Source organism: Perna viridis, chromosome 9 (genome assembly GCF_037379345.1).
Source record: "Perna viridis isolate PV_CMFRI_1.1 ecotype Kerala chromosome 9, ASM3737934v1, whole genome shotgun sequence".
Taxonomy (NCBI): domain Eukaryota; kingdom Metazoa; phylum Mollusca; class Bivalvia; order Mytilida; family Mytilidae; genus Perna; species Perna viridis.
This window is the reverse complement of record NC_142453.1, coordinates 22,525,807-22,537,553: the sequence shown is the minus strand read 5'-3', so window position 1 is coordinate 22,537,553 and position 11,747 is coordinate 22,525,807. Positions and strand designations below refer to the sequence as shown.

The window sequence follows — 11,747 nt, the reverse complement described above, 5'->3', positions numbered from 1 at the left end:
TCAATCATCATAAACGAGGTAAACAAATTAGCTAAATTATTTTTAAAGTATAAATCTTTATCCAATCTACTATTACCTACCTAATTCTCTGAAGTATAAGTTGTGTTAAAATGTATATGCAGTTAAAACAAAATTACAAAGTTGTCGTTACTGAAACTGAATAAGACTCCACAGTCATTAGTTGTCGTAACTTGAACTGAACAAGATAGATGATGCAATTTATTTCCTGTATCTCTTACGACAGGCACATACAAGATAAAAAAAAAACAGCATAAAAACAATTTCGAACGCAGTAAATTTGTTTTTAAATTGTCAGTAAACAGTATACAATCATCTAAATTTTATATTAGGCGTCTTCTATCACAGTTCATTTTGATTATTTATTATTTATTATAGTAATTTAATTAACTCTGTTAAATTAGGCGAAAGATAAAAAAAATAACCAACCATAGTATTGACTAAACCTGGCAAAACACACACAAATGAATAAAAAGTAAAACATCATTTCAAATTGCCTAAAACAAAACTATATGCTTCAACAAATATTCTGAAATTGAACTATAAATTTTGCTCACATGGAAAACTCAGGATTTAATTGGACTAACTAACCGATAAAAATGTATTGGCGCGAAATAAAAACGATGTATGAAAGAGGCTTAGAATGGTACCGAATTTGTATCAATCGTTTTTTTTTTATTTCTACTCCGTATACATTATTGTATATTGTTGGTAGAAAAATGGGTGGAGCCAAAATGTATATACTGTCAGCGATCGTATATTACCAACAAATATATTGTCATTACATAGTGTTTGTTTCAATGGAAGATTTGTTTTATAAATAGCAATCCAGGGACAAAGACCAGACATGGAAAACAGACATACAGAACAAAGAACTTAAAACAACTAAAATCATACGTACAAAGTAACAAAAGCAAATGATGAACTCAGACTCCACTAAAAACTGGGAGCATGGATCAGGTGCACCGGTAGAGTAAGCGTCCTCTGCTTTTCTAGAAACACCCGCCGAGGTGCTCATAAAAAATCAAGTCCGGGTAGACAAACGAGGAAAGAAAACTTTGACCCAATGAATAAATACGTTTTCATGGTGCAGATGGATACACGATAAAGATCCACGAGTTCATGATGACGACCATAAAACTTCTGTAGTGATGACTTCAATCTTGTAGCAACATAACCCTATTCCAAAAGCTTGTTTGTTGGAGTTCTAGCGCGATACAAAAAGTCTGCGTAGTTTCGGCAAGCTCTGGCATAACGTATGAGTTGTGATATGAACACTCCATACGCAGGTGCTGAAAGAATGTTGCCATAGATGAAAGGAAATTTGACAACTCTGAATGCAAAGTCATCACGTTTGTCGAAAAGTTTGGTCAATAGCTTTCCTTTACCATCGATTTCTAAATGTAGGTCAAGATATGAGGCTGACTTAACAGTGTCTGTAGTATTCTTTATCTCAAGATCTTTGGGGTAGATGTGATGTATCAAATCCCCGCAATTAGGATTATCTTAAATAATATGTCATCTATATAGCGAAAACTGAGATTGAAGGATCTAGCCAAACGATATTCTTTCTTTCGGACCAAAACAGCTATAAAGTCAGCCTCATAAGAGTAAAGGAATAGGTCAGCAAGTAAAGGAGCACAATTTGTTCAAGGAAACTACCTCCAAAGTTATTATAATTTTTTATCTATTTTTCTCCCCTTTTAACCCTCTTGACACCTAAGTCACCTTTAACATTGAATGTTAAATCATACCAACCCTTTCCCAACTCTGCTGAAAATTGGAGCCATGCATAGAAAATATCCCAAATGTTATCTTCTACATATATAATCAATTTATTGTTTGAAATTAGTACATCTGTTGATTTTCTCAATCCAAGTGCAGTGACATATAAAGTGAAGTGTGCAACAAAGTTACGACTCGATATATCAAAGGCAATGCTTAAAGTACATCCTCCTTCGACTTTAATGAAGAACCCAAATAATTTGTTTCCGAATTATTGTAACACCGAGCTTGCAACCAAATTACTTACAGCTCTCTTCAGATCTGAGAACCATTTCGTGATTGGTGAGTTAGCAGCATATTTGATCTTCTGTAAGGAATGTTTCAAGTAATTCACCAAAAAGTTGTATGAAGTCTATTATATCTGTCTCTATATCAATAGTTTTATTTCTAGTAGAAACATGATTAGGGCTTGTCATAAAAAAAGCTTAAAGTCGAATATTACTATAAAAAAATCCACTTTCTTATGACGGGAACATTTCTGAAAGGGTTCAAACTATATAGCATGCATTTATATAAATACTCCTTCATGGTTAGCTGTCTCACTATATATTGCTCTTGTTCCATTACCTACGAAGTCATGATAACTTATTTTAGTAAAAAAGAAAAGTATATTTTTAGCATAAATAGATATAAATAATGTTGTTTATTTTTTTGTGCTCACAGTTTGAAAAACAACGAATAGCACACTAACAACTTTTAAACATGAATAATGTGGATTAAACAAAGCTTGAACAGCAATACATGAATACTACCATTCTAACAATTCCTTTTTATGTTTTTCTTTTTCTTTGTGGATCCTATTCCCTTGTCTTCCGAACCCATGTTTCATTTTTATTGAATTTGCTGTTGGGTTTGCTTTTCTTGTAAGCTGAAGCCATTACAATTTGAATTTTGGGCAAAATATATATTCCTAAGTACAACGATTAAATGTTCAGCCGAAATATTTATATTTCTTACTGTTATTCATCAAAATTTCTTTTTAACTACCAACGTTCTAAGTTAAAATAAATTGAGTGTTTCGTAATGACTTCATTCTACACTTCAACTTGGTCAAATAGCATTTTGGTAAAACAATTTTTACACGTAACCCCGCCATAAATCTGTCACGTTACTCATTTGTGTGTGTGTGTGTGTGTGTGTGTGTGTGTGTGTGTGTGTGTGTGCCTATTTTTCTTGTGTCTCAAATTGGATTTGTTTATGTTTTCTAATCAACTGATTAATGGGAATAAAGATATATATATATATATAAACATATAATCTAAAGGATTGTACAACGTCACCGATAAAGATGTTAATATACTTTAATAAAATATTTAATGAGGAAAATTTTCAGTCAACAAATGACCTTCTTCAGTGCCTTAAATAAACTGAGTGTGTATAAAAGTAAATGGTCTGAGAACACAACTCACTACCTAATCAGGTGAATACCCGAATACCTGGGACGTATAAAATTTTATCGACAGTTAACAAATATCTTGAACATTGTGTTATAGACACACGTTGTGTGTTGATCTTGAATACTGAACTATAAAACTAAAAATATTTACAAACACTATTAAAAGAAACTAAACAAAACATGAAGAACTTAATGTTTTTGTTAATTCCATGTGGGTGTAAAATACGGAGTTGTTTTATTCAAAATCCCTCCCGCTTTACTCTCTGTAGATCGCTCCAGATCGTGTTTTGTTCTACGATGAAGATTTCCATTTTCATGAAATCATCGAAGCATTGGTTGGGTAACCTGAAGTGTTGACTCACTGGGAGTAAAGGCTTTTTTTGTTAGGTTGCTCCTGTGTCCGTTTAAGCGCTTGTGAAAGGGCTGTTTAGATTCACCAACATATTGAAGGCCACAGATGGGACAGTGGAGCAAATATATTACATTATTACATAAGCACTCTTGCAGTGCACGTTGCAAAATATTTTGTAGCGTTTCCCCGTGACTGTGCTGGTTAATGATCCGATACCCATTACATTTGGCAGATTCCTTTAGACTTTATAGAACGGTCTGAAAACTTTTCAACGATGTTAGAACTGTCAAATTTGCAATGCTGTGACATCTGTAGCAATACCGTCTACGAAAAGTCCAGCGCCCTCTACCACTCGGTCAGCTAGGTTATATCAAAATATAGCTTTCGCTGGCCGGGTCATTCCTCCTCGTGGGATTTATCTAGGGCTGTAACATAGTACAATATGTATGGTAGTACGGAACAGTTCATCTAGGTGTTAGTATGTAGGATAGAGGATCAAATTAATGATGGATGTCACAACAAATCAATATTATACAAACGTCTCATGATGTGACGAGTCTATTCGCTACACTGCGCCATCGGATCTAATTGATACAGGGAAGATAAACTTATAGAAGGGTCTAAAAAAGTCCCAACGATATTAGAATTGTCAAATTTGCAATGTAATTTTCTACTTAGATTAAGCTTACCTAAAGCGCTTTTATGTTAATGTGGAAACCTTTCATTCCTTTGTCTTGTTTTTTTCTCTCCATTTGAGTGTTGTTTCCCTGTGTCCACGGAATTTTGAAAGTTACAAGTACGACCTGTAATCGTCAAAATGCTATCGAAATCAACTTTCCCAAAAACAATCGGCTACTTGCGGCGGTAGTCTTCTGTATATTTAGACATTCCTTCAGTTGATCAGCAATGTACCCCAATTCAAAAATGCGGCACACACCCGACGACGAAATATGTGAATTTTCTTCTTGTATTTCACATTCATTATATCTTGTCTTACTTTTTAAAGTGCCTTAACGAGATCTTCGCGTAAAAAGCCTCTTTTTTGTTTTTTTGTTTTTGTTTTTGTTTTTTTTTTTTTGTCAAAGGCATCGTTTGTTACAGTTTGATAAAAATTTTTAAAAATACGGACCTTTTTCAACAAATAAACTATTAAACATTTGTAGGACTCAAGTCTTTTGAGAGAGTATAATTTATTTCAATCACATTTCTTTCTTTATTATTGCTCGATCTTTCTTTGTGATAAAAGTATTATTTTCAACCTCCTTCAAACACATTCAATGCAGAGCAACAAAACAACGTTATCTTCCCCGTAAACGACATTAACGACAACTCTTATCGTAACGTCGTATTGAATCGAGAACAATCGTGGACCAAAAGAAAAATAAACAAATGCGGAAACAATTTATGATGGGAACATGATTATAAGTATGTCAAGAGCAAAAAAATACATTTTTTCAACTTTAGTACTTGACCAACGCTAAGCAGTGTGAGTAGTTAGATACAAAAAGGGGCCAAAACATAATTAAACAAAACTATTTGATAACTACAATTGAATCCCATTTAATTAATGTTTAAACAGCTTCATCTTTTGCCCCAATGTTAACAATATTCACTATTTCATTTGCAACAAGTACTAATTCTTTCTTGGGCGCTATTTCCAATTAATTGTTAGGTAAAAAAGATAAATAAAGTTTCAAGTAAATAGTTTTAACGATTAGTACTCTGAATATTAATATTAAGTCCTTGGGGTAGAACGGACATGTAAAGCAATTGCTTGTTAATACTTACAATCATGTATAGTGCTTTAAGGAAAAAATCGATGTTTTGTTTGATAGTGGTATTAGGCATTTATTTGTTATATTTAGAATTGTAGGCCCCGAAACTTACAAAATACGACTTTTAATGAAATTAACGAATCGGACGGACAATTTGGTCGAAACCATCGGTGCCCCAAGTGCCTTTTGAATATGCTACCTCAAATTTACCTGCTATTTGCTCAAATTTAATAATTTATTTTAATCCCAAATGAAAAATGGTTTGTGGGACAAATCGAAGATATTTTAGCGCAAATGAAATACTTATTGGCACAAAAGCAATGTGTCAGTTTGAACAGTAAAAAATGTCACTTTTAAAGTTTCTGATTTAGTAATTTATCAGCATTGAATTTCGACCTTTAAAGATAAATTTTGTCTAGTGTCAGAGGAAATCCATATGTATAGGTTAAACTATAAATACTAATCAGAATAAATTTCAATTTGAGCTCCTAAGATTTGGGTACTATCGAATTTTTATTTGAATTGAAACATTCTTATGTATTGTTATATAATCAGGTCAATGTATCTCGGCAATTTAAAGTTTTCGTACAGTACAGCGTTTGCCGTTGCATCTAGTTATAATGTGATGGTAGGTGTTTTTCATATTATTCAATTGGCAGGATGATCGGCCAACATTTTTTTAGAGAAAAGACAAATGTACTTAGAGCAAGTTACAAACAAATATCAGCCACAAAAACAAGAATGTTGTAAAGAACGTCTTCGAAGAAGGACAATGCATTAAATCGGAACACCTAAAACAAATTGATTGAATTTGTCGAAAAAAAATATTTTCTACAATTATGCCTTAATTTAACTTTTAATGATCCTTGATTTTGTATATACTGTTTTCAAATATGGATTTGTTAAATGTTTTCTAGGACTTTCATTAATTATACATTTTGAACACATACTTGAATATATAACGCAATAAAATATTTCGACATCTAAACTCAGTTATTTAATGATAACGGTGCATAAAAACCAATAGCCTAAAACCTATGCTTTTTCAACACTGTATACTTCTATTCCCCATACTCAGTTAAAATCCCGACTTAAAAACATTATACATCGTTGTTTTTCCAAAAAAGATGGTACACCTAGACACAAAGATATAGTTCTTGGTAGAGATTCCTCATACTTTGTAAGAAATAATTACAAATCATCTTCCAAATATACAGAGGAAGATGTTTACAAAATGCTGGAATTTTTAATCGACAACATATTTGTCCAGTGTGGTGGACGTGTTTTTCAACAAACGTTCGGCATTCCAATGGGAACAAATTGTGCTCCTTTACTTGCTGACCTATTCCTTCAATCTTATGAGGCTGACTTCAGAGCTGATCTGATCAGAAAGAAAGAATATCGTTTGGCTAGATCCTTCAATCTCAGTTTTCGCTATATAGATGACGTATTATCTTTAAACAATCCTAATTTCGGGGATTTGATACATCTTATCTACCCAAAAGAACTTGAGATAAAGGATACTACAGACACTGTTAAGTCAGCCTCATATCTTGACCTACACTTAGAAATCGATGGTAAAGGAAAACTATTGACCAAACTTTCCGACAAACGTGATGACTTTTTATTCAGAATTGTTAACTTTCCTTTCATCTGTGGCAACATCCCTTCGGTTCCTGCGTACGGAGTGTTCATATCACAACTCATACGTTATGCCAGAGATTGCCGAAACTACGCAGACTTTTTGTATCGCGCTAGAACTCTAACAAATAGGCTTCTGGAACAGGGTTATGTTGCTACAAGATTGAAGTCATCACTACAGAGATTTTATGGTCGTCATCATGAACTCGTGGATCGTTATGGTGTATCCATCAGCACCATGAAAACTGATGTATTCAACGGGTCAAAGTTTCTTTCCTCGTTTGTCTACCCCGGACTTGACGTTTCATGAGCACCTCGGCGGGTGTTTCTAGAAAGGCAGAGGACGCTTACCCTACCGGTGCACCTGGTCCATGCTCTCAGTTTTTAGTGGAATCTGAGTTGCTCATTTACTTTCGTTACTTTGTATGTATGATTTTAGTTACTTTATGTTCTTTGAATGTCTGTTTTCCAAGTCTGGTCTTTGTCCCTGGATTACACTCTTTGATTAGCGCTATTACCTTGGTTCCCTTGATTACTCTTTGAAAGAGATACAAAGAAATGACTTGTATAAAAACACTAATACTTGAACCAATTATACTTTATTAATATTTTATCTTCTTTTGTTAAGTTTGCTTCATCATACCTTTGTTCCTTGTTCTAATCTGAAATTGATTACAGTTTATTACTATAATATAACATTCCAATTATTGCACTCATGCAAATACAGAATCGAATTTACTAACTCAAACAAGAGGGTCCCAGGAGCGTGAATCGCTCAACTGGTTGAATTTTGTCTTTCAAGGGCAATAAATTTAACAAGAAGTTGTCCAACAATTTCATTCAAGAAAACTTTGGTAGAACTTATCATAAGGATTATTTCAGCAATTGAAAGTTTCTTTCTATCTATCATAGTTTTCAAGGTATTGATTGAAAAACCTGTTATGTTTCCCCCTTTCAAGGGTGATAACTCATATAAGGAGTCGTCTGACAACTTTTATTCCTGAAGACTTTTGAAGTCCTGATAATAAGGAGCATTTCAGTTGTTGAAAGAATTTAGCAAAACCTAACGGTTTTGGAGATATATGCGAAAACCTACTGTCCGACCTCCATGTTCTATTTCAGTAATGTTGGCCATGTTTTTCGACGGATCAGAAATCCCCACATCACTTCTATGCTGACATACATATAAAGTTTAATTTCAATTGGTAAAATAGTGCCAGAGGAGATGTTTGAGAGAAATAACATTACAAATAGCAAAAAACGTTGAAAAAGGGCAATAATTCCAACATGGCTTAAGAGATTAAAGCGAAAATTTGACTGCATATAGAACTCCTCATGCTGAACACTTTTTACAGGTCGGACATCAACTTAACCTTACGCTTTTGGAGATAAATGCGGAAAACTACTGTCTAAACCTATGTTCTATTTTAGTAGCAGCGGCTATGTTTTCCGATGGATCAAAAATCCCCATATCATTTCTATGCAAGATACTCCTAGAAACATTCATACCAAGTTTAAGTGGTAAAATAGTCTCAGAGAAGTAGAATTTTGAAAAATCATTACCGACGATGACGACGACGGAAACCCAGTGATGGCAATAGATTGCATGGCCTCCGGCAAGGTGAGCTAAAAAAAGAAAAGAAAGAAACCATGCAACAAAAGTACATTTAAAAAAAAAAAATTTAAACCATAAACCAGAAAAGAGCTTTCACATTGAAGTTTTGGGCGGAAACTATGCATGTTTTACGTAATTTTTCAAGAGTTTGTTTTCTACAAAAGTAAACGCATTTCAAGGGACTGGCTAAAATCTATTGAGGAATAGGGACCTGTGCATTTATTTTCTCATTTGAAAAAAATACATGCTTTCTCCTATCTTTAAATATTACAAAAAAAATGTCCTAAGCAGATGTTCAGTAACAAAATGCGTGTTCGATCTAATGTATTATTAAAATTCAGTATTAATAAATGTAAAATACGTAATTTAGGTTTTGAATTTAAACTCATATATATGTATTATATGTTTTGCATGTATGTATTTGTAATAAAAAAAAAAAAGACACCATCCAATGCATTATTACGATTTGTGTATTTAAGTTTTATTCTCTGTAGGAATCAGACATTTGGTGAATCATGGTGAGAAATCCCACAAGCCTTTTCATAAAATCTCATTCAAAATGTTATTTTAAGTCTTTAATGCAGAAATTGCATTAATTTCTTTTTAAAGTGTCAGCAATTCAAATTATACATTTTACGAAATGCAGTGTAATGTCGTTATCAACGGGAGGTAACTTTCCCTTTTCTTCATATTGTACCTTTGAAGTCGTTTGTAATTAATTCTTTGACATTTCTGAGATAGACGACATGTCAAGCCTTCTTCAATAGACAATGGAGTATGTTCCCACATTGTCTAAATTTGCCTATTCCTTAAGAGGCCAGCACTTCATAAAAGTATTTATCCGTCTGGGGCCGTTGAAGCCTTCCCCAGTGTGTTCAGGGCAATGCCTTCGTGGGGTCCAGAGGAACAAAACCCCAGGACACTCTCGAGTTTGTGTTTATTAGAGTCAAAAACTTATGTCCAGACATTACCAGCATTTAGACTTTTCTGTAGTGTCTCTATATACTAGTATAATTTAAATGAATAATAATTGAAATGAGGAAAATAATATATACTAGTTCGTCAAAATAGTTATCCATTTAATACACAAAACAGATTTTATCGAAAATTAAAATTTACACGCACAGAGACAAGATTTACTTAATTGGTTTAAGCGTCAAATTTGTATCTGCATGCATTGGTTCAGAATATTTTCGACATATAAGTGATGTGACTGAGGTGAATTCAGACGTACAACAGCTTATTGGATTCCTTACCATTTACCCTAGAAAATTTCTCAAAACTGGATCATCATATTAATAATGTAAAAAAAGAGCTAGAATCTTTACTCTAGTATACTTGTGACAAAACACTTAAACTAAAATAGAACTCACTACATCCAACATAAGTACACGTTAGTGTCTTGTCAGGATTACACGAACACGTATTGCATCCATCTGCAGCTGGACCGCTTTCCCCTATGCGATACGATTTACCATTGAAGTAACAGTCTGAAAAATACACAAAAATGTACTGTTTCAGAGTGCATTACAAAGTATTCAAAATTTTCTTTCAATTGATCATTTCTTTTAACTGATAGATGACCGGTTGCTGACTTATCAGTAAAGGCAAAAAAAGATACAGTCATATATATTGCAAATTTTGATATGCTGTAAACGTGTTTCCAGGTTTTTTTTATCAGTATTATTATAATCAAATATATTGTTCTTGATACAAACAGTAATTGTATACAAGAAGTAGTCAAAACCAAAACTGTGGTGCTTGTTTTGTTTTATTTTGTTTTGTTTTCTGTTTTGTTGTGTTTTTTTTTTTTGTTGTGTTGTTTTGGTTTTTTTTTGTTTTTTTATGTTTTTTTTTTTTGTTTTGTTTTGTTTTTTTTTGTTGTTGTTGTTTTGTTATTTTTATTAATCATAACCTACATCAAATGAGTTTCTTTTAATCTAAGAGCTGACTAATTCAAATATAACCATGCATCTACCATATATATTTATTTTTGTTTAATGTTTAATTTAGACTTACCTCCAGGAGGAAGACACCTTTTCAAGCAGTCGCATGGCATTGCGCAGCATTTCTCAGCTTAGATGATAATTATATGTAGACAGAAGAAATCAGTGAATCATAAGAAAAAATGTTTGTTCATACGCATTTGATCAAATAGCCAATGCATAAAAGCACAATTAAAACTGAATTTTCCTATAAACAATCAGCTTTAGTAGTAATAATTTTCAAATAATTCAAATTATTATCAACAAAAAATTGATAAAACCACACACATTTAATACCCATATTTCAAATGATATTTACTATCAACTCCAAAGTACAAACTACCCATTTACACGTCACTTACATCAGATTATATTTTTTCACCTGCACTACAAATATTTCCATTGGAAATCACATTTATGGAAATTATTAAAGAAACTAATTGAAAAGTTGAGAAACAACCATATTATTTAATTGCATCTATAGGATTGGTTTCAACTTTTGAAGTGGATAATTCGTACAAAAAAGAAGACAAGAATTTATATAACTTTGAAAATTGACTAGCAATGAAGTATTTTACCAAGAACTCATATTTAAAGATAAAGTATTATTCATATATATAACTGAATCTCAAGGAAAAACAATGATGACGTACTCCCTTTGCAATTATAATCCGTTTTACATTGCAGAGGCCAAGGATGACAGTCACATTTCGTATACGTATCTGAATGTGTAGAAGGGCAATTAACTTCTTTAGGTGGCGTTGGAGTTACTTCGACCTATTGAATATACAAAATGATTATATCAAAATGTTCTCGAAACATAATATAATACAACATTCAACATCAGGTTAACTGCAGGAGATAAGTTACACCATGTTGTTTTAATACATTTGCAACGCCTTGAATCAATCACCTATTTGACGATATTTGTAACATGAGAGTTTTATTGTTTCTTTTGAATCCTGATACTTTTGAGAGAATTTGCTTTTATACAACAAAATTGTCAGTATAGAGTTACTTACCCTAACTGAAAGTATGGCGGCAACAATTGCGAAGAACGTATTCATCACTCTCCTTTACAGCTAAAATCTTTCTAACTCTTGAAAAGTTTCAAATAATTAAATTCGTATATTTTCACACGTAGTAGTGTACTTTTCAACAACGAGCACCTTTCTACTCA

General features: G+C 32.7%; 1 long non-coding RNA gene across 1 annotated transcript; it reads right to left on the bottom strand.

Moving 5' to 3' along the window:
• Positions 1 to 7,556: 7,556 nt before the first annotated feature.
• LOC148607357 (uncharacterized) lies at positions 7,557 to 11,146 on the bottom strand. Its single transcript, XR_015915536.1, has 3 exons — positions 10,602 to 11,146; positions 9,956 to 10,072; positions 7,557 to 7,629 (listed from the first exon to the last, which is right to left on the bottom strand). It is a non-coding gene; the product is annotated as an uncharacterized LOC148607357 (long non-coding RNA).
• Between the last annotated feature and the right edge of the window lie 601 nt (positions 11,147 to 11,747).